We start from the raw sequence: 22,491 nt of genomic DNA, 5'->3' as shown, positions 1-22,491 counted from the left end.
TAACGGCACAACGGGATTATATTATCTACCCAATAAGAAGTAATTTGAACCCATACAGGAATGTGTGCCTCCTTTACACAAAGAATGCAATGACTTCAAACATTAAATTTTAAAACGTAACTCATATCAAAAAACCACATATTTGAAAAGCACATGTTGAATTTTGCTTCTAAATGCTCCCAACTCTTTGTAATTTCTTCTCATGCATTATAAAAGTATACAGAAAAATCGTTAACCTTTGCACACTTTATTAAAACTGTATAATTAATAATGAATATAAACCTAAACTGTCCGACGCATAGTTTGTGAAGAAAAGTAAGTATTAACTAATAGATGTGTTTAAATCTGGCTGATATTTCCCACTCGAAGGTTTTTGGGGTCGCTGCGACTACTAATCTGAATTTTAAATTTTCCAAAATTCAAAATGGCGAATCCAATATGGCGGATGACTTTTAAAAAAATTGATTCAATTGGCCTAAAATTTGTTACTCGGGAGTTTATGGGGTCGCTGATTACGAATCTGAACTTAATTTTTCAAAATTCAAAATGGTGGATCCAAAATTGCAAACAAAATTTTTTAAAAAATTTTTAAAAAATTAAATTTTAAAAAATTCAAAAATTGTTATAAACTACATTTACTTATGACTTAATAAGCCATAGGACATAAAATTTTCGAAACTGTAGCATTAAATCATTTTAAAGGTAACAAAAAGTAGTGTCAGGTAGTTTAAATTTTATTCCGATTTTGAAATAATAAACTGCTTTTGTTTTTATAAGTCTCCATGGTAATTTTATTTTCAATAAGTAAAAATATTTTGATAACCTAACGTGGATTTTATCATGAGTTTCAATAAATAATTAAATATGGATAACGAACCCCCAAGTAACAAATTTCAGGCCAATTGGATCAATTTTTTTAAAAGTTGTCCGCCATATTGGATCCGCCATTTTGAATTTTGAAAAACTAAGTTCAGATTCGTAATCAGCAACCCAAAAAACCCCCGAGTAACAAATTTCATCAAATTCGATCAATTTTTTTAAAAGTCGTCCGCCATATTGGATCCGCCATTTTGAATTGAATAAGGCCCACTGTGCTGCCTAACAATGTGTAAAAATGAGGTAGGCAAATTTTTTTATAGTATTTGATCAATATTGAAGACAATAAAATTTGTTTCACGAATGTGCCCTGAAAAAAAAATTAATTTTTCTAATATCTCCAAGTTTAAAAGTTCTAGAGATATGCCCATACCTATATAAAAAATTCTTATAATAAAAAATTTGAATTAACAAAAATGTCGACTATTAATAGTTTTGAATAGTTAAAGTTTCTACCCTTTATGCTCTTATAAAATGTCAATTATTAAAACTTTTGATTATTTAAAATTTAAAACATTTATAATGTCAGAGAAATAAAATTCAACCATTTAGCGTTTCTAAAAAAGTGTTTGTATTAATAAAGTGTTATTATTAATTCAAATATTTTTCAAATTTTTAATTATTATAGATGTTGTTTTCGTACAAATAAGTACATTATGTGCAAAGGTACATTAAAGAAAATAAAAAACAAATATAAATTAATAAATCCACATTCTTGTGTGAAAAAAGAGAACCACGAAGTGAACGAAAGAGCCAAACAAGAAATGATTAGTCAGTGTCACAACGTACAATTGTCATTAATGAGAATTTATCAAAATGTCTGTTCGAAGTAAGTCTACATAGTTTAGAGAATCGCTCATCACATAAATATAACCTATCTTATATTTTTTATGTAGATATTGTTCTACCGTTTTGTTTTAAAAAAATCGGACAAGTACTAGTTACACTCGAATTGAAACTGAAGGTTCCGTATCTCCAATTAAGCGAAAAGTCAAATTTTTTCAAAAATTTTTATTTTTACAAAAAAATTCAATTAAAACAACTATGTTTATTCAATTTTTCTTATAATCTACACATAAAAATACGTACAAATGAATTAATTAGAATCCCTCAAGATAAAAATTTCTTCGTTTTTGGGGGAAAATTTATGATTTTTAGGGTTTTGTGGCCCAGGGCCGAAAGCCTTATAGTTTCGCTTTGGCGTCCGTCCGTCGTACACTCGTATGGTTGCCATGGAAACAGATACCATAGCAATCATCCGTCTGTCTGACCGTCAGTCGTACAGTCGTATGGTTTCCATGGAAACCGTAACCATGACAACTGCTTCCATAGCAACCATTACCTTGGCTACCGTTTCCATAGCAACAGTTACCATGGCAACCGTTTCTTTGACAACCATTACCATAGCCACCATTTATATAGCAGTTCACAAATAATGTAATTATAAATTATTTATTATATACAAATAACTTTTGATCTCAATTTAAAAAGCCACAAAACTCTAGATTTATGCTCTTTGCGCCTACATTTTTATAGAAAATTATCAGTTTTTTCTTGAAAATGTTATGATTATCAACTCCAATCGTGCTCTTTATATTTTTTTGCAATCTGAACGTAAAAATACGTAAAAATGTATAAATTTGAATTCCTTTTGATACATTTTTTTTCTTTTTTTATTGGAAAAATCCATTATTTTTTCTAAAAATATGAGTATATTCGCGTGGGCGTTAGAGGGGGTACATGCCTTGCTTCATTAATCTCATTAAAAGTGTTCTCCCTTCGGGTACGGAACCCTAAAATTTTTTTTATATTGGATAATAAAATGCATTGTTTAGTTTTAACCTTAAAAAAGCCTTAGACTAGCATTCTCTAAATAATACCTGGTTCCAGGCATTATTACTTTCCCAATTCCATTTTAGGCCTACGTTTCCGCTTTCTTACTTGCCCAAATTCCACATTAATGTGAGTTTATTTTTTAAAACTACTTTGTCAATTGTGGTTATAACTCTATCTATCTGGTTCTAACTTTAGCCTCCTGGACAATAATCACACGGATTAATTATGTATCAAAACTGACAAAGGACCCCGGACAAAATGTACAGAAATTTTATCCCTGTTAAATTGGCTAATACTCAAATATGTTGTAGTTGATGTCATTCTGATCAAATATTTCCTCTACCAAAATTAAATAAAAATGATAACTTTTAATGTCATCCTCCATAAAAGGTTGGAATTTCGTGGAGTATTGTTTATACACAAAAGGTATAGTAAGAACGAAAATAACAGATATAAAAAGTTCTAAATGTTATTATTGATGTTTAGATGGATGGATGTATGGATTGATGAATGAATACAAGTTTGGAGGAATAGATGGATTGATAGCTGGATGTTTAAGGAATAGATGGATTTATGGATGCTTGGATAGATAGATGGATGGTTGTATCGATGCATGTATGGATTTATGGATTAATAGATGGTTGGATATAATAATGAATCCCTCCATTTATTCATCCACCCATCCGTCTATTCATCCATCAATCCATACATCAATCCATCTTAATATCAATAATAACATTTAGAACTTTTTATATCTGTTATTTTCGTTCTTACTATACCTTTTGTGTAGAAACTATACTGACGGAATTCCAATCTTTTATGAAGGATAACATTAAAAGATATCATTTTTTAAAATTTTGGAGAAGAAACATTTGTTCAGAGTGACGTCAACTACAACATATTTGAGTATTAGCCAATTTGACTGGGATCAAATTTCTGTACATTTTGTGCGGGGTCCTTTCAGATATGAAAATGGACCATAAACTTAACTTTCTTAGATTAATTCTAGAATTAATAATCACACAGACTTTTTCGTACTTATTCCAGAATTACTGTTAGAAAAACGGATTAATTTTAGATATATCTAAATTAATTTCTTATTCATATCAAACAACTTATTATTATTATTTATTCTGTATATTTTGATTTTTAATTTTTATCAGGATAACGTCTAAATCTCTACAAGTACATTATAAATGAAACTATACAGTAAATATTAAGACTTTAAATTTTAACAGTAACTAATTTACATATTAAAATTGTCGAATATTGTCCGGTTTAACCTATTATAATTTTTTGCGAATTGTTAGATTTGAAAAAGATAAGAAGACGGTAACGTTAACATGGAATTGTATGAAGCAGGTCATGATCAGAATTAGAAGGAAAAATAATTATGGGCGGCCCAAAAATTTGTTGCATCTTGCAAAGCTGATTAAAAAGCATGAAAATCTTAAATCGATTTTAATGGGCGTGGTAAAGGAAGGAGAAGACTATTCTTTATTATTTTCAAATAGAACATTAATTGAATGTCTAAATGACCAAACAGAATTATATATGGATGGCACTTTTGATGTAATATTTTTAACTTTATGTATATATATATATATGTGTGTGTGATTCTTCACGTAGTGTATGATTTATTTATAATGTGCTACTATTGCTCTATTTTTTATTTGATTTAATAGTCAAACGCTAAATGGTTCAGGAACTGAAGAAAACATCAAGATTATGTCAATATCATAAAACATTAGGTCAAAGGTCAAATACCTTATGAAGTAGTTGGAGACATAATCATATTCATGTTTTAACATTTATATTAAAACATAGAGTAGAGTGAGGCGAGATCACCATTTTTTCACTTTGTCGATTTGTATCTCCTGTCCCCCCAACCAATAAAGACAAAAACCAAAAAAGGTTTGAAAGATAGACTCTTTGGCTACATTTTACTCCATTGACGCAAGTTTCGGTCTATTCATTATTTCGAGCTACAGACATTCTACGCTACCCTTGAAAGTAGTGGTTACCCCCCAATACTTGGGGCGGGATAAACACTTATCTTTTTTTGAATTAAAAATGAAAAAATAATTTAAAATCATTGGAAAAAATTAAATAAATACAAATTATCATTATTTTATAACACTCAATTTATTTTAGAAAATAAAATCCTTTATAATTAACAATTAAATGTTTTTGCAGTTTTCAGAGATTGTCGCTTCCCTATTGAAAAAAACGTATAATTATACGTATAATAATACGTATAATAATACGTATTATTATACGTATTATTATACGTATAATTATACGTGTTTTTTTTCTTTTTTTATAATACGTATAAATATACGTATAATAATACGTATTATTATAGTATAATTATACGTCTTTTTTTCAATAGGGTTTAATTAGACAATTTAATTGAATAGAAATTGCGTTTTGTCTTTCTCGCCACAAATTTGTTATATAAAATAAAATCTTTTATAAATAATAATTAAAAATTGAATAAAGCTAATAATAATATCCTGGTGGTGATGTCGACCCAAGCGTATATATTAAGAGAAAACGCAATAATTTTTAAAAAACTTAAAAATCGCAAAATAAATCACACTATCACATTCAGAAGAGTTAAATTAATAAAAAATAATTACGGTAAATTTTTCTCAAAATAAAATCGCAAAATTAAAAAAAAGTTATGAAATGAGTTTGAATATCAGTACCCTATTGAAAAAAACACGTATAATTATACGTATAATAATACGTATAAATATACGTATAATAATACGTACTATTATTATTATTATACGTATAATAAGACATACGAATTTGAAACAAGAATTATACGTATAATTATACGTGTCTATAATTTTTAATATTTAGGAATATATAAATATGGAATATATTTTTGTTTATTAGTATATACCTAAATATTATAAAATATTGACAAGTATAATAATACGTATAAATATACGTATAATTTTACGTATAATAATACGTATAATAATACGTATAATAATACGTATAATTTTACGTATAATAATACGTATTATTATACGTATATTTATACGTATTATTATACGTATATTTATACGTATTATTATACGTATATTTATACGTATTATTATACGTATAATTATACGTGTTTTTTTTCACTAGGGTAACGACTCTGTCATTCGGCTACTTCTTCATTTATTGGATCAAAACTCAGGACATATATGCACATTGACATAAGTGACATTTACGTGAAACGACAAATTTCTAAGTCATAGAATTTCTTTCTTTTTGCAAACTTGGAAATTACTTTTTCATATTGAATTTATTACACTATGTGCAACTTGAAAAGTAATAATTAATATAAAATTGTACAATACGCGAAGAATCACTCATATCTATATTATTACAATTAAAATTTTGTCTACATAGTTTAAAACTATGCGGGGCAAAACTATACAGCATAATTAGTTTGTAAAATATTTTAAAAATATTATATTTAATTCAAAGGTTGCACCAAAAATTGCAAATATTGGACAATTATATATAATTGTAATGAGAATCATGGACAAGGTATACAAAAAGGAATAGATACTTATCAATACAAAAGTTTTCAATACATTTTTAAAATATCAATATTTAATATAACTCAAATCTTTCATTTAAATTTTTTGTAACTATAAAAAATCATTGCTCATTATTTCCAAAAGAAGGTTTTGCATTACAGTATTTCTAATCATTTTTTGCTTTTCTTTTTTAATATCATTTAGCAACTCTCATACAGCACCAAAACTTTCCTGAAAATTAAGGGTGTCTTAAACATGCAAGTTTCTGTGCTTGTTTAAATGTCCTCATATGAGAAGATATTTACACGAAATTTAAAAAAATGTTCAAGTAAAATTGGCGTACCATGTTTAGTGTAAATTGGATCAATATTGCATACGATTTTTGTCTAGTTATAGAATAGTTGAGACATATTTTTCACTATAATATGGTTGAGGCAACCTAAAGTATGGATTTGTCAATTATTTTTTTCCATACAGACATTTAAATAACAACGCAAAATTTTATGTGCTTCACAACTGAAGGTTCCTTACCTCGCCTTTGGAGGAATTCTCAGGTTTCAGGAAAGTTTTCGTTTTGTTTGAGGGTTTTAAAAGAATTTAATTGACTTCCAATTTCATTTCACTAGTACAGACCCATTAAGGTCATACTCATGATATAGGTGTATCGGTATAGCTAGCTTGTTCGTCATTTTTGTTTAAAATGTAACTTTTATTTTTATATTTACTTCATTGCAAAATAATTTTTCTAATCGAGAAAAGCGGAATTCCAACTACCCTTTATCATCTCTCAAAAGTTTAACTTGAAATTGTTTATCGATTTAAAATGGTGTTGATAGTAGTCAAAATATGACATGTGCTTTTGCAGTGTGATAAATACATATTTATCTTAAAAAGAAATAGTTTATTTTATGATAAATTACATTTTTAAAAATGTATTGAAAACCATAAATTACAATTTAATTAACCTCTAATTTATATTTAGATAAAAATTTTTAAAGAACATTAAATATTAATAGGTCGTGGGGGCTATTTTCATTTTAATGTCAAGGCGTACACATGAAATGTACACGGCGGTCTTTAAAAAAATTAAAGAATTGTGTCCGAACCTTGAATTGGGATTAGAGCAAGTGATGGCAGACTGTGAAGATGCTCTTCACAGCAGCATACATCTGTCGTTTCTTAATGCTTCTTCCTACATCTGTTGGTTCCACTCAAAGAAGGTAACAATTGAGCAAATATTAGACTGAACATGACTTTTAATTAATTATGTTTAATTATTATTGTGGTGCCCAATCATATGAATATAATTTCTTTAAATCTTAAAGATTTTTGATATAAATAAGAATTCGAGTGATTGACATTTTAATTAATATAAACGACATTTTTATTTCTATGAGTTCAATTAAATTATTCTATATTAGCACAACATAATAATTATTACCAATTCGTATTCCTGACAAAAAGTTAATTAACATAAGCAACTGTCTTTGCAAGCTAATTTTTAGTGATGTTTCGTCAGTTTCCTTTCTTTATAATGTCACTATCCATTGTTTTTTGAATTTGATAATTTTTTTATACTTTACTTCAAGCTTCTTAGTTCCTCTAAGGTGTCTAAGAATCCAATGCTATGCAATTTAATTTACCTACCTTGTTTTAATAACTAGTATATCAAGATATTTATAAATTCCTTAAAAGAAAAAAAATTTACGTTGCATTAGCTTCTAATTGATCAATTGTTATCATTCAAAATTTTCAATGTTTAAGAATTTATTATAATCAAAAAATTCAATAAACAATAGAAACCAAGGCATTTCACGCCAAGCCTTACCGTCGGTCAGCGGTGAAAATTTTTTACTTATATATCTTCCTAGAGAACACGTTACAATTTTTCTTAATTTTTGCACTAAATCTAACAGGTATCTATTTTATGGTTGTAAATTCTTTTTTGAGTAAATAGGTTATAGTAATTTATCTTCTGAGGTATTTTTGAAGTTTGAATCATTTTTTTTATTTAATTATTGTAGTAATTCTGATATTTCCATGTAGAATTTTTCCTATAGATAACCGCTTAAATACAATATTTTGATATTCTTTCTAAAAGTTCGCTTAAAAAAGTGATGCTCTTCGTAAAACATTCCAATAAATCCCAATTACGTTTATTAACGTTAATATGTTAACTTCAACTTAAAGCTTCTTTCAATAATTTTCCGTAGAGATTTCAGTTTTGTTGAGATATATTATATTTTTCAAGTACGGTTTAATATTTTTTAATTATCTTTAGTTATAACGCAATTAATGTGCTTTCATATCCTTGATTTATTTTTTAATTTTTCAATATATATTTGATAGTTACGCTATAAATTTAGAAGTCTTAATTCATTTTTAAAGCGAAAACGGAAAAACTGGATCCTTAAAGGTTTGGAAGGCGTTAAAAGCGTCATACTTGATTATTCGTGCTGTCTGGCACTTGCTCCCGTTGATAGATTTGAAGAAGGTCTAAAACTAATCAAAAACAAAATTAATGAACATGACGTTGCCATTCAACCCAAACTGAAAAGATACGTCAGATACTTGCACAGACAATGGGTACCACGTAAAAAAAACTGTGTGTTGGCCATCTACCACACAGGACCAACAACCTGTGCGAGTCACTCAATAGCACTCTGAAAGAGCGACTAGGTGGTACACACCCAGGTGTATGGAAATTTTTAAGTATGAGACGCATTTTACCTCTTTTTTCATATTATTTTATAAATATTAATTGTCTTACACAAGATTATAAATCCTTAAAGAATTATAAATTTTTGGAAATAATAACTCACATTATCATATCAATAATTAGTTTCTTGAATACATCGTATTTAATTGAAACTCATTATTTGGGGTTTTTGTGGTCCCAGAATACAAACCTGATGTTAGATTTAAAATTTTTTAAATTGATTGACTTATCATTATCCCACTTATTTATTATTTTAGCTTTATTGGAAATCTTTCTCCACGAGGAGACAAGTAAATTGAGAAATTTAAGGAAAGGAATTATAAGGGAAGATTCTATAAACGAGAAGGACATTGCAAGAGACGAGACTATTTATTTCGCAAAATTGGAATTAGATTATGGGGGGTTAGTTATTACTTATTTGTTACTGAAGCTACAATTTCTTTCAATATGACATTCTTAAGACAGTGTGCAATTAAATATTGCCACTTCAAAGTTCCTTATTAAAAATTGCTTTTCATATTCAAATATAAATAAGTTTGTAGTAAAATATTTTAATTAGCACTTCTAAATCTTAGAATATAATTTTTCATAAATATTTTGAAGTATACACTTTATATTCAATAAGATTATTCTCAATGAGGGGCTGAGAGTAAAATTGGGTTATCTAAATATGCACCCAGTTGAAAAATCTTGTACAATTTTGAATCCAAAACTGTCACAAACATGTACATTTGCATGTATACAATCTTGAACAAGGCAATGTACATGATCTTGTTTAAGATTTTTCAACTGGGCATTTTGTTAGCTACTCGTACAACGTGTTTCTTGCTACATTAAGAAAATTTAAAATTTTACACACTTTTACTGTAGGACCCTCAATTTATATGGTCATTTTATTTATTCTTACATGATATTTTATTCTATTAATTTTTTTTAGAAATCTTGAGGAATTTTTCAAATCCTGTTCAAAGGCATGAACTTAATAAAAATTAAGGTGAAAATTTTGCATTACATAGTATTACACGTTGACCATATAACATTCTTTTTCATTTATTCTTCTTTTATAAAAAAATAATGAGGTAAAATTATAAAATTACCTTGTTTTAACTGTTTTCTTAACCCTTTTCGGCGTAATGACACTCTTGAGTGTCACCTTTTTTCTTGCACTTTTTTGTATGTTTCACCGTCCGACAAAATTCAACTTTTTTTTTGATCCACAAAAAAATCCAACATTTTTGGAAACTAGGACCCAAAAAAAAATACCCGTGTCTGGCCGTTTTGCTAGATCAAGTCGTTTGTGATTTTTAGGGGTGAAAACAGCCCATAAATAAAATGTAACACGATATCTTTTAAAAATTATTAATATTTTATAAAACTTGGTATCTGGGGGTTTTCGGGGTCGCTAATTATTAATCTGATATCAGTTTTTCAAAATTAAAAATGGCGGATTCAATATGGCGGTCAAATTTTTAAAAAGTTATTAAATTTTTTTTAAACCTTGGTATCTAGGGGTTTTTTAGGTCCCTAATGACGAATCTGATGTTAAATTGTCAAAATTCAAAATGGCGGATATAAAATAAAAAATTAATAACTTTTTAAAAATTTGATCGCTATATTGGATCCGCCATTTTGAATTTTGAAAATCTGACATCAGATTAATAATCAGTGACCCCGAAAACCCCCAGATAACAAGTTTTATAAAGTATTAATAATTTTTAAAAGATATCTTGTTACTTTTTATTTAGGGGTTGTTTTTACCCCTAAAAACCACAAACAACTTGATCTAGCAAAATGGCCAGACACGGGTATTTTTGTTTATCCTAGTTTCCGAAAATGTTAAATTTTTTTGTAGGGTCAAAAATTGTGAATATGAATATTTATTATGAATATTTTGATTGAAAAAAACTAAAGTATGAGAATTGAAATTTTAACATTTAAAAATGTATCAAGGATTTACGGGTTGGGGAGGATTATTGAAATTCGTTAATTTAATAAAATAATAACAAACTAAGTCTTAATAATATGCAATGGTCAATTCACTTAAATACAAAAAATATACAATAATAGGATAAAAAATTGAGCAGTTTCTTTTATAACCTTTAATGCATCGCGTAATTTGTTGTTTATAATTTTAAAGCTGAAAGTAAAGTGAAAAAATTTGTATTAAAAAATGATGGAAAGAAGTCAATAAATCAAATAAAGTAAAATAATACATTATTTATAATTTTCTAAATCTTGATGATAGTATTAATTTTTTCATGTTTTTCCTTCATTTTTCAACTTACATTTAGTTAAACGTAGTTAATGTTCCTTATCCCATTATTACTGCTTAATTTTTTTATAGTAATTACTTAATTTATACTTCTATCGCACTGTTCTTGGCTGTTCGAATCTACCATATTAATTACATCTAAATCAAAAGTTATAAATTTTGCAGTTTCAATTGATGTTTATTATATTATACTATGTTGATTTTTATAATTCTTTCATATCCTTCTTGACATCAATTTTAAATTAAGTGTAATTTATTAAAGTTATTATATTTAGATGGCGTTTAAATCTTTTGCAATTTTTGTTACTTTCTTCATTGCGGAAAATGAAGAAAAGGTATGAAGTTTACATTTACTAAACTATAATTCTGCTGTACAACTTAAAAAGATAAAATATATCCAATTTTGGTAAAACCGAGAAAATAAAGAAAAACTATTTCTACCTAGAACTCAAGTATATAATGAAAAATTGATTAATCAAAGGTCACTTTTTGAGTAAAATTGAGGTGCTCTATCATAATTTGAAAAAAATGATTATTTGAATAATTTCTATGAAAAAATGGACAATGTGGTCGATTCATTACAACAGATGAACGTACATATGTCCATGCAATCTTTTTTGTTGTTGCTTTTTCATATAAAGTATTAAGGAAATTGCGAATCGTGTAAATTTGACAGCATTGCATTATAATTATAAGAAAATATTAATTATAGCGCCATCGATATCAAATTTGATGGGGCCCTCATAACAAAAGGATATCCCTAGGATATCCATAGGATATGGTCGATATCCTAGAATGGTCCCCAGGATATCTTGGGATATCCATAGGATATCCCTACGATATCCAAATCGCCAGTCTGTGGGACATCAACAGGACATCCATAGGATACCCCTAAGACATCCACAAAATATCTATTGGATATTATATCGCAGGATATCCATGGGATATCCTCAGGATGTCCGTGGGATATTCTTACGATATTCACGGGATATTTAATATCTCAACATATATTTTTAAAGGTTAAAATTGTTAAGCTAATATAATGAATAATAATATGATAAAAACAAAAATCTTATGAGCTTCTAATTTTGTTAAAGGTTTGGGATCTTTTACACAATTAAGAAACACACAATTTACAGTTAACTACATTTAATAAGAAAAGTATAAACCAAGCGGTACATTCAATAGAACTGTTCTGAGATAGTTATCAAAGAGAACGCCTGGTGGCGCTTAATAACAGTTGCAGGTCCGTAACACTTATCACTGACACTTCCCCTCGGACAGCAACTGAAGGTCACCCTCTGGAGAACATGTTGATTTCAAACCAAGAAGACGAGCACATCTTTCGTGCTTATTTCTTGATAACCCCATCGTCAGAATGTCCGCAGCCATATCGTCTGTCGGCACGTGCTGAATGGACACCAATTTCTTCTCGACGGCATCTCGCACAAAATGATGTCGTATATCAATGTGTTTGGTGCGAGAGTGATATACGGGATTCGCAGCAAGTCTTTCAGCACCCACATTGTCGTTTTTGAGAATGACTTCCTTTAGATTTACTCCGAAAGTTCTTAGAAGTTTTCTCATGTATATGGCTTCTTTTGTTGCTTCAGACAGAGCCATATACTCTGCCTCAGTGGATGACAGGGCAATAGTTGGTTGCTTCCTCGATTCCCAACTAACGGCGGCTCCTCCGACGAGAAAAATGTAGCCTGTATAAGATCTCCGATCTACACTGCAGCCTCCCCAGTCGGCATCGACAAACATCTGTGGAGGACAACCGGATCCTGTAAACTCCAGACCAACGTTAGATGTCACCTTCAGATAGCGAAGCACCCGTTTCGCCGCTGTCCAGTGAGTCTTTGAGTAGCAGTCATTGAACTGGCTATTTGGCATCGCCCAAATCTTTGACCTCGAATTTCGATCCGAGAAATTTTATTACTTTTTCAATTTGTTTCTGAATTGATGAGATCAGAAGAATGTCATCTACGTAAATCACTATAAAACACTCTTCTTCTTCGTTTCCGATGTGATAGATGCAGGGATCAGCAACCGAAGGTGTTGCTCCGAGGTCACGCAATTCCTTATCCAATCGCTCATGCCATGATCGCCCCGCTTGTTTCAATCCGTACAAGGCTTTGTTTAAAGAGCAAACCATGTTGTTTCCCCGAAGTTCAATCAATACCTTCTCTGCCTCTGATCTAATGGTGGGATCCAACTCGTTTTCGGTCATGTATTCTAAAACTGACTTGAGATGATCGGGAACTTTCATCAAGATTTCCTCACGAACGTTGTTATTCAGATAAGCGGTTCCGATGTCAATTTGCTTGATCTTCAATTTTCGTTCCGCAGCCACAGCAATCGCAGTACGAATGGAGCTCATTCTTGCTACCGGAGCAAAAGTGTCGTGGTAGTCGACGCCTAGCCTTTGAGAGAAGCCGCGAGCTATCACACGTGCTTTCCGTTTTTCGATTTCTCCATTTGAATCGTATTTATTGCGTAGGATGAATCTGCTGTCAATCACTCGATGTTTTTCGTCTCGTTTTATCAATGTCCAAGTCTTGTTTTTGATTAATGACTTCACTTCAGAAGCCATCTCTTCCTTCCAAGCATGTGAATCTTCCCCTGCCAAGGCTTGTCTCACCGGGATCTCGGCAATGAAGGCAAATTCCGCCAATCCTACTTCATATCTGTAGATTTTGCGCGGTCTACCACGTATTCCGGTTCTTTCAATTCGATGACGTCCAGGAAGTCGTCGTGGCAGGGCTCTTTCAGGATTTTCACCAGGATCATCACAAGGAATTTCACCAGGAACATCATCAAGAACATCACCAGGAAAGTCATCCGAAGCATCATCGGGATTGTCATCATCTTCGCCTAGTTCAACGCCTTCAAAATTTTCGAGTTCGATGTCGGCCGCAGCTTCCCCTGGATTGACGAGTACTCTAGGCCGAAGTTCTGCATTGGTTTCACGTCTGGACAATATCTCGATATCTACGTTGTGGTTTCCTTTTTCGTGATTCGCTAGTTGATCGTTCCACATGTTTTCGCCGATAAATTCCTTGAAGGGTGTTTTTGATTTCGGGAAGACTCCTTCTAGGAACCTCACATCTCTGGTAACTTCGATTTTCCTCGAATCAGGTATCCAAATCCTGAAGCCTTTTGACACTTCCGAATATCCAACAAATATTCCTTCTTTCGATCGCGCGTCAAACTTTCCTTTGGTCGGTGTTTTATCCAGGCAAAACACCTTGCAACCAAATTGCTTCAAGTACCCAACGGATGGAATCTTCTCGTGCCAGTATTCATTGGGCGTTCTTCCATCGAGTTTCTTGGTCGGAGAACGATTTCGAAGAAAATTGGCTGTGGAAATCGCCTCTGCCCAAAAAGAAGCCGGTAAACCAGAATGCAACAAGAGACATCGCGCTGCTTCTACCAACGTGCGGTTTTTCCTTTCCGCAACGCCATTTTGCTCCGGTGTGTACGTTGTAGTCAATCGTCGTCGAATACCTTGGGACCTCAGATAATTGTCAAAATCTTTATTTACGAACTTCAATCCGTTGTCGGATTGAATGGCTTTTATCTGAGTCCCATGCTGCTTTTCGATGAACGTCTTGAATTCTTTAAATTCACGTAGCGCTTCATTCTTGTGTTTAATGAATCTAATCTCCGTCCATCTCGAGTAGTCATCCGTGAAGGTAATAAAATACTGCGACCCTCCATTAGAAGTCACACGCATGGGCCCACAGAGATCTGTGTGTATGAGCTCCAACTTTTTCGTCACGTGTCGCGACTCCTTCGGAAAAGGCAATCTTGCCATCTTCCCCTGAATGCAAGTCTCACAAGTCAGACGTTCCTTTCCTTGTTCGAGGTTGATTCCACGGATGAATCCCTTTTTGACAGCACTCAGCAGATCACCGAAGTTAAGATGGCCCAACCGCTCGTGCCAAATTTTGACACAATTCGCTGACGATTTCAATTTATCGCTAATGTCGGGTGTAGCTTTCGGCTTTGCCTTTGTCAAAAACTACACTATATCCCTTGTCAGTTATTTTGGACACAGATAGTAAATTTGTGCACAATTCGGGAACATGTAAGGTATCACTTAAACTCACGTCACATTTTTTACCATTCACTAACGTAGCGATTTGAGCAATCCCTTTGGATATTATATCGGCTATCGCGTCACTTGCCAATTTTAGTTTACCCACTTCAGTGTTTTTAATTTTTGTAAACAAATTTTTATCTCCACAGATGTGGGAGGTACACCCACTATCAAGGCACCACGAGTCTTCAAGATTATTGTTCGCAGCTTGACACTGATTTTGTTTCATCTCGGCTGCAAGAAGAGACACGAACGAAGATTTGTCTGTCGCCTTTTGGGTTTTACACTCAGAGGCTTTATGTCCTCTCCGATGACACTTAAAGCACTTGATCATACGCGATTTGTTTTGGTTATTGTCTTCTTTGTCACGTTCACCTCTATTAAAACTGAGCTTTTTATCACTCGCGAATTTCTTCTTGGCATACATCGCATCCTGGACCGAACTCGTGGTAGCTTTCCTTGCCTCATGCTCTTCAATGATTTTCGAGCGTGGATTGTCAGGTGTTGGAAGCTCGTCCCGACTCTCAATCGCGATTCTGAAGTTCTCAAAACTTGAGGGGAGACTGTATAACATCATTATCGCTAACTGGTCCGGATTTATGTTGACATCCATGTCAGCCAGTTTATCGACCGAATCGAAGAAATTGTTCAGATGTTCACGAACGTCATAACCTTCCTCCATCTTCTGCAGAGTAAGCTTTTTCAATAAAGTCGCCTTACGCGCAGGGCCTTTTGATTGGAACGTATTTTCCAGGGTGAGCCATAGATCACGGAAAGTCTCACAGTTTTTCACTATTTTGAGTTGACTCGCACTTATGGATAAGATTAGATCCGATTTCGCTTTTTCGTCATTAGTATTCCATTCTCGAATGGCATTCGCGTTGCCTTCGACGGGTTCGGGTTTGACAATAGTTCCACCGACATAACCCCAAGCATCGTTTTTTACAAGTAACGCGCGTACCTGCATTTTCCAGGTATCGTAGTTATCGCGTCCGAGTGTTTCAATTCGCACAGTACCGCTCATGTTGACCTTTTAATGTCCAAACGAATAAAAAATTTACTCGACAATAAAATATGTATATGGCAAGTACACAGTATCACATGAGCAAAAGCAAAATTAAAGAACACGAGATGTCAACAACTAGACGTTTTGGGTTCGAGGTTAAATTCTCGAGAAAGTCCGAATACACACGACAATTTGCGAATGTACGATGACTTCGCGTCTGCGCTTATAGATACACGGAAAATATGTCCGACCACAAAAAAAAACGACGCCAACAAGTCATTCACTTTATTTTCGATTAAAACGAAAAGTATCTGATGTTTCCGATTCTAGGATAATCCTCACGTTTCACGAGCACGACTACAACCACTCTCTTGAAAACCGATCAACACTAGAACTAGGACTCGTACGATCAATGTACGATCAATTAATCCGTAAACGTGTATATCAGCAATTTTTATCGATCGCATCACACGCGGGCATATAACTCTTCGATATCCGCGTTTGCCGACTAAAATTTTTGTCTAACGTCCTGGGCCCATAACCTGTTAAAGGTTTGGGATCTTTTACACAATTAAGAAACACACGATTTACAGTTAACTACATTTAATAAGAAAAGTATAAACCAAGCGGTACATTCAATAGAACTGTTCTGAGATAGTTATCGAAGAGAACGCCTGGTGGCGCTTAATAACAGTTGCAGGGCCGTAACACTTATCACTAACAAATTTATTTTAAATACAGATTTGAAACGCATTTTTCAAAGTTTTTAAATAAACTCATGCACTTAATGTATAATTAATATTAATAGTTATTCGTTATTTACGGGGAAGAATTTAATGGTTTAAAGCCAATTTATTTTCTGACAATATTAAGTATATGAATAGAGGAATGAATCAGGAATGAGAAAATTTAGTTAATAATTTTTCAAATTAAACAACTTACTCGAAAAACAAGTTGCATTTTATTTTATTTATATAAAATTTAATTCACAGAATATTCTCACTCGTAGTCTCATAATGACTTTAAAAACAGTATCCTGAGAATATCTTCTTAACATCCAGAAGATATACTGAGAATATCTTGAAAATATCTGTGGGATATCCTGACGATATCTATGGGATATCTGGAGGACATTTATGAAAATCTACAGAGATATCCAGAAGATATCCTGTGGATATCCTCAGATATCCATGGGATATCCAGAGGATATCCAAACCGCCGATTTTTTGGATATCCTTAAGAGATCCTTTTGATATCCATAGGACATCCCTAGGATATCTGCGGGATATTATCAATATATCCCAAGATATCTTGTGTTATTAGGGGGTAAATATGTTATTAGAAATACAAGGTTTTATAAATTATTTTTGTTTTTAAATTTTTTACAATATACTGTTTGTCTGAAAAAAAAAATTACGACCATCGAGAATTGGTGCACCATTGGTAACTGGTACACTTAACCTAGTTAGAGATAGCTTTTTTCACGAATTCAACGATACCAAAAAATCACATTTCAATAAAAATGTGACTTATGTTTCTTTTAAAGTTGTACGACAAAATTAGATTTATTCATTTTGTCATTTCCTTATTAAAACATAATTTATAATGTACTCAATTAAAGTATTATGTTTACTTTATGTAGGCCGAGATTGCATATTGTTTATTATCGAAAGCGAAGCCAAATGAGAATGTATTTCAGTTTCTGAAAAATGAGGAGAGATTCCAGGAATTGAAATACATTTTAGGACCTATTGACCAGGACGTAATAGTCCCTTGTAAGAAGGTGTTTGATGTGGATTATTCCACATCATATTACCATGTGAGACAGGTGCGCAAAAATGAACAAAAAATTTAATACGTTTTATACAACTATTATTAAATATATATGTGACCTAGACAGTTAAAAGGGACCGTATGTCCGAAAAAATCGATTTTCACTCGATTCTTATAGAAAAAGATGTGCTCTTTTCAATGCAACAAACCGAGCATCTCCAGCTTCATTAGTCTTTTTTACAAATACGCTTCAAAGATGGACACAAATGGTTAAAAAAATCGTAAAAAATTGAAATAGAAAATAGTTGAATAAAAAATGATCAAATTAGTTTAAAACTTTTTATTCAGGGGTTTATGAGGTCGTTGATTACCAATCTGGCATTAGATTTTCAAAATAAATCAAACAAATGCAACATTTGAAATCTGATAGCAAATTTGTAATCATCATAAAAAGTTTCAAGCAAACCCAACTAATTTTGCTTCCTCGTGGAGGAAGCTATGTAGTCCTTTCGTTTATAAAATTTTTAAAAATGGTGAAAACAAATTTTCCTCTATATAGAAACATGTTATATGAGATCCTGATCAATTGTCCGGATGTATGTATGTGTGTGTATATGTGTGTGTATGTGTGTGTATGTGTGTGTGGATAGTTTTTGTGAACACGATATCTTTAACAGGTTTTAATGGATTTGGGTAAAATTTGGTAGGCTTATTTAACACATTAATCTCTCAAAAATGACGAGAGGATTTTTAAAAATACCCCAAAAAAAAATTTTATCGTCTTTTTTCCAAAAATTTTTTTTTAATTGAAAAAATTTTTAAATCGAAAAATTTAAGGTAATATATTATATAATCGTCTTCTTTATGTCAAGATGAATCGATTGATATATATAAAGTATAGATTTGATTGAAATTTAAAGAATTAATGAAAGTTAAAAAATCAAAAATTCTCATTTTAGCTAAAAAATGATGTGTTTATTTAAATTCATGTTTATATATGAAATAATTTTATTCCCTGCATTGAAACGAATCGATTCGTATATATAAAGTTTATGTTACACTCAAAATTAATTAAAATTTTCTTTATTTTTCAAAAAATTTAATTAATTTAAAACATTTAACTCGAAATTTTTTAAATCAATCAATTGAATTGGACAAATTCATTGCTTCCTTCACGAGGAAGCGAATTTTTTGCTTCACAGAATGAGGAAGCATAATGTTTATGAAATAAACATAAAGGACCCCCTCCTTGTTTATTTTTGTCATTTGCCATTTTGAATTATCAAAATCTAATGGTAGATTTGTAATAAACGAATTTTTTGGTATTTTAAATTAAACTTCGTGCTAAAAAGTTTTTAGAGTTTCTTATTCCCAAACTGAAGTCCTTCTTCTAAAATTCAAAATGGCGGATCCAAAATGGTGAACGAATTTTTAAAAATAGATTGAAATCGTTTGAAAGTCGTTACTCGTGGATTTTTGGGGTCGCTAAATACGAATCTGATGTCCTTTATACAAAATTTAAAATGGCGGATCCAAAATGGTAAACGAATTTTTAAAAATAGATTTAAATCGTTTGAAAGTCGTTACTGGGGGGTTTTTGGGGTCGCTGATTACGAATCTGATGTCCTTTTTCCAAAATTCAAAATGGCGGATCCAATATGGTAGACGAATTTTTAGGAATTGATCGAAATCGCCTGAAAGTCGTTACTCAAGGGTTTTTGGTGCCGCTGATTACGAATCTGATGTCCTTCTTACAAAATTCAAAATGGCGGATTTAATATGGAGGAGGAACTTTCAAGAATTGATCGAAATCGCTTAAAAGTCGTTACACGGTGGTTTTCGGGGTCACAGATTATGAATCTGAAGTTACTTTTATTTAATTAACGCATCACTTGGAATATTGCCAAAGTTAAAATTATTTAAAAAAAGAAAGTTAATTAAATATAAGTTACGTCGAAATAAAAAACAGTGTCTCCGCAAATATCCGACTAACGACTTTCAATCAATTTCCATCATTTCTTGAAAGTTCGTCCACCATGTTGGATCCGCCATTTTGAATTTTGGAAAAATAACATCAGATTCGTAATCAGCGACCCCAAAAACCCCCATAAGCATTTTTGTTTTTTAAATTAGTGTTGTAATGTAATGTATTCCTCAAAGGGTTAACTGTCCAAGTCACATATATTTATTTTAATTGTATACCCCTTAGGGGTCTTTAAAATTTTTCTTACAACTCTATTTAATTCTTTAAACTCACAAACTTTTTAAAATTGCCTTTAAGTTGTCTAAGTTCTAAGTTTTAAAGATGTCTTGATCCCCACTGGGAAGAATCCAGCTAAAAATATACTTTAACATTGTATTAAATTGCATATCTATTGAAAACTTATAATATAAAAAAAAATTTCTTAGATTTTTAAAGAAAGTTGGCTGCGCCATGATCTGCATAGTAACGAAGAGGCGGACAACAATCTCTTATGCAAGGCACTTACTTTGCCACTTTTTCCTGCTGACAAAATTATGGAGGCCGCAAGTTCCATTAATTCCGAACCGAACCAGGAAATCCAAAATCGTTTCGTCTATGACGTGATGTCTTTCGCAACTAATTTCCCAAGACTAATCACGATCATAGACAGGAATTTAGTGCGAACTAGCAATGTTTCCCAAAACATCGAGAAACAATATGATTTTATGAAAAAATGCAAAACTCCTAGCGACCTCTTAGGTAAAATAATTTTTTTAACATACATACTCGAAATCTCGCTATTTTGTACGAGCGGAACGGAAAAAAAAAATTTTAACACAGTCTGGTGTATGTAGTTTAAAAGCCCTATTCTTTTAAGGTAATTTGCAAAGATTTTTAAAGAATATTTATTTCATTAAGAGATATTAAAGTTTTTAATCTGGGGTTCTGACTATGTACGTATCTTACATTTTTCGGGTTGATGAATCCAAATCCGGTGTTAATTATACACAATCAGACCAGAGTTTTGACATAACCTGAAAAAAGCAATCTAGCAAACACCACTTTGAAAAATTCAACGGATTTGTTTAATTCTCATTACATGGTCGTCTTTTGGGTGGCTAATTATGTATTTGTAGTCAGGTTTATAAAAATTAAAAATGGCCTATTCATTATGGCCGACACTTTTTTGAAAAATTAATCGGATTCGCTTAAAACTGGTTATTTATGGGTGTTTGGGGTCGTCTGTTACAAACTTGATGTCAGTTTTTGAAAATCAAAAATACGAGGATTAAATATGGTGCACCCAATATATTTCTTTCAAAGAACATATTTATTGAATCAAACATTTTAAATTCTTGAAAACTGACCTCAGAGTTGTAATTAGCAATTAATTTTTCGAAAAGCTGTTCGCTATATTTGTTTTTTAAAGTTATGTAAAAACCCTAATCTCTTGGCGTAAAATAGACCGCACTATTGCCAACAAAATATTTTTCTCAATGTACTTCTTATAATTGCAGATTGTTTCAAAAATTTTAAATCAAAATTAAATGGAGTATCTAAAAAATCAGAATTAACGCCAACAATGCGGAAAACAATATCTCGACAATTAAGCGATCCACAAAAGTAATTCAACTTATTGTTATACTATCAAAACGAATAACTTTCTTTAAGAACCTTTTCTCTAATTTTTAAACGTTTTCGGGCGTCTTATAAAGCCACTTACACTGCAAAAAGAAGTATCTTATTTTAAGATATTTTGATCGCCTTTTTAAGATGTTTTTTACAACTTGCTTCTAATTGTAAGTTATCAAAAACATCTTAAAATGCATTAGTTTCTTAAGATATAAAATGGATAGAAAGATGCTTTTAGTAACTGGCTTCCAATGTGTCTTATAATAAGATACTTCTTTTTAGTGTAAACTGCTTTATTTAAAACCTTATTAATATCTTAAAATAACAGATTCTTTTAGCCACATAGCATGACATCTTTCTAGAAGCCTTCTGGAAGATATTCAGAAATATAGGTGACATTCAAATGGAAGCTACCAAGAAGCTACTATGAATATCAGGATGTACGCCTCATAGGAAGTTTCCAGAAGAATCTCATGGAAAGCTTCCACTGGAATCTCCAATAGGAAGCTCCCACCAGAACCTCATGGTAGAACTCCACTGGAATATCATAAGAAGCTGCTACCAAAATTTAGAGGAATATTTCCCAAATATTCCAATGGAAGATTTATTTTAAAAAACTAAAGTTTTTTAAAAGCACTTTTGTTATTTTTGCATATTTTGAATAATAAAAACAAAAAAATTTATTTGTTCAGAAATGTTACCTTTCAATGTAATTTTCGGGAAATATTCTCTCGAAATTCTGATGGAACATTCCTATGACA

Source organism: Leptopilina boulardi, unplaced genomic scaffold (genome assembly GCF_019393585.1).
Source record: "Leptopilina boulardi isolate dan_hultmark-lab unplaced genomic scaffold, ZJU_Lbou_2.1 LbouV2_226, whole genome shotgun sequence".
Classification (NCBI taxonomy): Eukaryota; Metazoa; Arthropoda; class Insecta; order Hymenoptera; family Figitidae; genus Leptopilina; species Leptopilina boulardi.
Note: the sequence above shows the minus strand (reverse complement) of the source record.